General features: G+C 28.1%; 1 long non-coding RNA gene across 1 annotated transcript; it reads left to right on the forward strand.

The window, feature by feature from the left end:
* The first annotated feature begins 2,345 nt into the window (after positions 1 to 2,345).
* On the forward strand, positions 2,346 to 3,456 carry LOC140672691 (uncharacterized). Its single transcript, XR_012047938.1, has 3 exons — positions 2,346 to 2,372; positions 2,484 to 2,533; positions 3,385 to 3,456. It is a non-coding gene; the product is annotated as an uncharacterized lncRNA (long non-coding RNA).
* The last annotated feature ends 2,847 nt before the right edge of the window (positions 3,457 to 6,303 follow it).

The following is a 6,303-nucleotide window of genomic DNA, read 5'->3' on the forward strand; positions in this document are numbered from 1 at the left end:
AATAATAGATTATATATTAAGTAAAATACGAATTAAAAATTATTATTTATTATTAATATTTGCCTATTAGTATTTACCTTGTTTATAAAAGAATGAAAGAAATTTTGATTCTGTCGCAGTTCTTGTCCCAGAGCCGTTAGATTAAATATAAAATTAGAACGTAAGAATACATTTCGCATTCTTAATCTAAGAATTTTTTTGCAGCTAAAACATCTTTCTTTTAACATAATATTTTATAAGATATATAAAAGAAAATTTAACTAATCATGTTTATTAAGTTTCACAAATAGAATTAAGAAAAAAAGGTTATTTTATCTGTTTGCTGCTTCAACACATTGAGTAATTTGCTCTAATAGGGATTCTATTTTGATGTCAGTCATTGTGCCTTTATAATGTCATATGAAAAATAAATTCGTTTATAAACGTTTTTTAGATATCAATATAATTGATTACTGATATTATAATGTTGTACATTTTATAAAATATATTTGCAAATAATTGTAATACGAAATTTAAAAACAGACTATAAATGTTCTGCGTTATTAAATACTTGAAATAACAATTTGCAGTGTAAGATTGTGCTCATTATTTTCATTGTTTGTTTTAATTTTTTGAATTATTTTATACATCTTGTTATCAAAATATTTAACAAAATAAAAAACATAAGATCTCAAAACTAAAGAGACACGGTAGTATCAAGTCTCGCATATTTATATGTTTAAACATACATATTATGTATACACGTTTATATATACAGGATATCCCAGAATATACAGACTGTTACGTACTGCAAACTTTCCCACGCAAATATTTCACGAATAGATATCTTGTTAAGAGACAGCAGTTTCTCACGCTACACTGAAAAAAAAAATTTGCTGCACGAACTAAATTCGTTTAGTTGCCAAAAAATTTGGTGAATTTAACAGTTGTTTAGTTCCTTGTGATAAGCAACAGTTAATTAAATCAAGTGATATCGATTTTTGCATGAAAAGTACCCAACTAAATTATTTTGTTCGAAATACTATAACTATTTATATATATATTTTAAAATATTTAGTTGTCATTTCAATATATTTATTTGATTTCCAAATATCGAGAGGACTAAACAATTTCGTGTTAATTAAAAAATATAGCGTATTTTTAAATAAATAATTTAGTAGGATCAAAAAAATTTTTGTTTATTCAAAGAACAGAGTTTATCAAATTTATTCTTTTAAAGTAACAAAAAGTTTCGCATTTGTTCAAATCATTTTGATAGATGGACTAAGTGTGATCGAAAAGAAACTAAATTTATTGTTGATAGACGTTTTTAAATTCATCAAATACTTAGTTGTTTGATGCATGATTTAGCTAAATATACATGTTATTTAACTCTATCGACAACTAAAGTATGTTATTGAAAATTACTTAATCATCGTGTTAAGTCAACTACTTTACGCGAATAGTAATTCAACTAAATCAAAACGACAAAGTACAAGTTTCATTTAGTCGAAGTAAACACAATAAATGTATAAATCGATCAGTAAGTTTTGATCATCGATTTTGTTCATTCTACGATATCATAATGGTTGATCGATATTTTTGTTGGTTCCATTGTGCAATATTTAGTTCCATTCAATTAATTCCGTTCAACCGATTTGAAACAATAATCATAAGTTTTATTCCATCAGATGAACAAAATCATTAACCAAAACTCGACGGATTTATAAATTTTATCTGTTTCTTTTGACTAAACAAAAGTTTGATTTAACGATTAAAATTTAATTGAATTTCGCTTGTGTTGTAATACCGCTAAGCGAGATGCCGCTAGTTTAATCGCACAGGATATCATTTTCAACATTGCCTGTTGCCATATAGAAGGGGTATAAGGAAGAAGCCGAATCGCCGAGCCGTACACATACACGGCCCTTTCTTTGTGTGCGCTCATATGTTGCGTATCTTCTCACTGATAAAGTTATCCGTTGTAGAAGAAATGTGCGTTTTTTATATGTACACTGAAAAAAAATTTATTTACTCTAAAAAAATATTTAGTTCAATACGTTCAAATAAGTATTTATTTAAATTAAGCAAAAACATATTTGAATCAATAAAATATATTGCTGAATAGTAAAATAGACAATATATTTTACTAATTTAAAAATATTCTTGCTTAATTTAAATAAATGCTTGTTTGAACGTATTGAACTACATATTTTTTTAGATTAAGTAAATTTTTTTTCAGTGTACGAAATTCGGGGGCTTAATCAACGCGCACACCGCGGTGCGCAGGCGGCACAGCGAGGACCTCGCGTAGAGGCCCTCATGGAGGGGAGAAGACGAGAACAAACTAGTCCTGACGGATACGAGTGTTTTACAAAAGTTTCGTGAAATACGTAATTATCTTACAATACTGTTTTTGTGTAGTTTCGTGGTTAATTATTACAAGTTAATCGTTAATTGTGAAACGTATGAAGAACAAACATTATGGCCAATATTATTCGCAGTTGGGGCCTGAAAGATTCGGTTGAATCAAACATAATAAAAGTATTAGAAGGTATGTATTATTTTAAAAAATTATTTATTATCGTTATTTGCAAGGTTCATTCTATAAGTCACACCGTTTTATTTCGAAAATATCTACTGTATGTTTTCAATTGTGTAATTTAAGTTGTTAACGCATTTTTTACACATTTTCTTATGCAACAATTGATTATATCAAAATAATTTATCAGTAAAACCGTAAGATTTCATCATAATTTATTATGATTCCAATAATGTTTGGATTGCTATTTCTTTATTGTCATAAAATATTTTCCGTGATATACGGGTAAAAAGTGTTCGTAAAAAAATGTACACAAAGGTTTGGTATGCGTATGCGTATATATAGTACACAGTGTCTATCTATAAGCATACCATCAAATATCCATGTAGTAATGAAAGTACATTGAAGAAAAATATTTTCGATTTTACAATTTTATCCTCACAGTGTTCTTAGACAAAAATTTAGTTCGTAAAATGAAATATTTAGTTGAATGAAAGATTCTTTTGCTCAAGAAACAAAATTTTTTAAATGTTTGCAAAATGTTTTGTTAACGTTTTATGCTCATTTTGTCAAAGCAAACTTTTTGTCATCTTTTAGAATATAATCGAGTTTTTATAGTCTCTTAAAATATTTGATTATATTCTAAAAAATGACAAAAAGTTTGCTTCGACAAAATGAGCATAAAATGTTAACAAAACATTTTGCAAATATTTAAAAAATTTTGTTTCTTGAGCAAAAGAATCTTTCATTCAACTAAATATTTCATTTTACGAACTAAATTTTGGTTTGGTTTCGCATTTTATTCCAAATTCAGTTGCTATTCAAGATAATAATCATTGAATATTTATGCAATTTTTCTTAAGAAAATCAGATTAGTGACGATAATCTGTCCGATCTTACCCCGGAACTTATAAAGGAAATGATTACACCTATCGGATTACGACTCGAATTTTAAAAAAAATGGACGCTGGCGTACGCGCAAAAGAAAATACCTGTTAGTAGGCATAATAATAGTAGGAATAAATATGGAGAATCTTTTTAATTTTGAATAAATTCATTTATTTAGCAACATTTATCGTTTATTGTATTAAACAGATCGAGAGTACGGATTCTGAGGAGACATCAGAGAATGCGACTTCTGTACAAAGTTCTTGCTCTTCTGTACAAGATTCATCAAACGATTACGTTTTAAAAAGACAAAACGCTTTTTCCGGAAAATTATCATACGCTTTAAGAACAAAAACTATATCAATCAAAGCAGTTCTTAATACAAATATACAAGGAGAAGCAATACTAAAATCTTATAAAACATCAAAATCTTTGACCCGCAAATCACGGAATATCATCGTTGAGATCATTTTGACAGAATTAATGAATGAAACATGCCAGTAATTTATTTCACTTTTTTATATACGTTAAAATTTATATTTTCAAATATACATCTATATCTATACTATATCTATAATAATATTTTATTAATTAATTTTAATACTTATTAATATTTGTTATTTTTATTCAATATTAATTTTTATTATATTTTATTAGTCTAAGAAATGAAGATTTTGAACATCTAGCAGAGGCAATAGTAAAAGATTTTCCCACCGAATCCGTTTCCACGTATTATATTCCTGCGATTCCTAAAAAGTTATCTCGCGTTGGAAAATCAGTAATTTCCCGCAGAAAATTTGTTGACAAATATCGTAACAAATTACGTCAACTAAAACGCATTCGCGTGGGTAATCCATTGGCAGAAATTACAAACTTTCAACAAACCGAATCTTCTGATTTATCCTCCGATGAAGGTACCAGGCAGTTTTTTCAAATTTACTTATATTTAAAATTAAAATATATACTATATAGTTAAAATTTTATTTTTATATGTCTCAAATGGATTAAATTTAAATTTTTTCATAATCTATAGAAACTATTCGTGAAGCTGAAGGATGGCTCAAAAGTCATTCCACACCGTGGGAAATCGTCGTCAATAAATGGAAACTTACTGCTGAACATCGACACAAAATTATAAAATCAAACCGGAGTTTGAAATTGTGCCAAATTTTTGAACGATGGTCTATTTTAAAACATCCGAATGCATACACATTAATTGAGGAGGATTATGCATTTCTGAATCTACCAGCGTTAAAACTGACTCTAGAAAATTGGAAAACTTTCTTTGCAAAGATATTGGTAATTCGCCCACCAAAAAAAGATGACGACAACGCGCGATCTTTATTAGAATTGATTCAACAAGAAGAATTGACGGACAGTAAGCATCTTTTTCTGTAAGCATCTTGTGTATACTACTTTCACTTCAATTCATTTTATTTGATTGCACAGATAGCAGAATCGTTCTGCAGTTAAGACTGCTACCTCATTTACTTCCACCGAAAGGTCGCATACATCTAAAAAAGAAACAATGGAAACCCTCAATAACAGAGTGCAAGGATAGCCTGGTAATTCAAACAACAGTAAGTATGATAATTAAAATTCGATATGATTTTTGACACTGTTTTCTAATATGTATAATTTTGCATAATTTTATATAATTTTCCGCAGTTAATAGCTGACATCACAAAAATCCAAGAAAATCGAAGAATAGTAGCGGCGAATCTTGGTATAACCTTGCAGCCATATATTATCTCTGTCGGCCCAACAATTTCCGAAGTTAGTGATTTGTTTATAGCAGTTGATACCACCGTATATAAGGTATCCTCAGCCTTAGAAGCAATCGATTTATGCTTCAAAATTTTTCATACGCTTGATGTCGAATATCCATTCGAAAGTGCCCATCTATGGTTATTGTTTCAACGAGTACTGTACGATTACATATGCGATGCAGATAAAATGACGCCGTATGTAACCGAAACTATTTCTGACATTAGAACAGTTGAAATATCCACGCGTAGTTAATTATATATGACAAAATTTTTTAAATTTTATTTTGAGATCTTATTTTGTTGTTTGAAGAAAACGACATTTTTTCTTTTACTTTATTTTACCCTTTTTGGTAGAATTACCAAGATCTTTGCAAAAAAATTCATTTCTTTCATTAAAAAGGAAACTGAAAACTAAAAATATTTTAAAAAATTTTGTTTTAATTTTATGAAAATAAAAGAAACAGAAAATGATTGTGTGCCCTTTCTGTTATAAAAGATTTGATTCTAAAATTTATTTCATTTTTCACGTCAAAATGCAGCATAAAGTAATGATGTTATCAGTTTGCAAATGTTATCAAAATGGGTGTTCGAGAACTTTTAACAATTTTTATACTTATAAAAGACATTTATTCTTAAAGCATTGTATATCATTTAACCGAACAAAAATTCAAAATAAAAATTCTAATATTGCTAATTGTAATGTTTCGAAATTAGAAAGTTTAACTGCTTTTAGTCCTGCCTCTATCAATTCATTTGATGAATTTTCACAAGCTAGATGTTCTTTTAACGAGTCATCAGTTTCAAATATTGAAGATTTCGAGTTCATAGTAAAAAAAGAAATCTCATCCTTCGTTTCTCAACTCTATTCTGTGTCAATTCTTCCACGATCATTCATTTTTAGTTTAATTAATAACTTGAATAATTTGTATAATCAGACCTTAATACCGATTTTACAGCAAAAATGTAATTCTACAGATCCCAAACAATCACTATCGGATCTTATTAAAATGTTAACTATAATGCAAAATGGGTTTGATTATTTCAAAACTGATCATCAAAGCTTAAAATATTTTGAAAGTTCGGGTGCACTTATTAAACCACAATCGATTAACATTTTTGCATCAT

The sequence above is a fragment of the Anoplolepis gracilipes genome, chromosome 13 (assembly GCF_047496725.1).
Source record: "Anoplolepis gracilipes chromosome 13, ASM4749672v1, whole genome shotgun sequence".
In the NCBI taxonomy this organism is placed as follows: domain Eukaryota; kingdom Metazoa; phylum Arthropoda; class Insecta; order Hymenoptera; family Formicidae; genus Anoplolepis; species Anoplolepis gracilipes.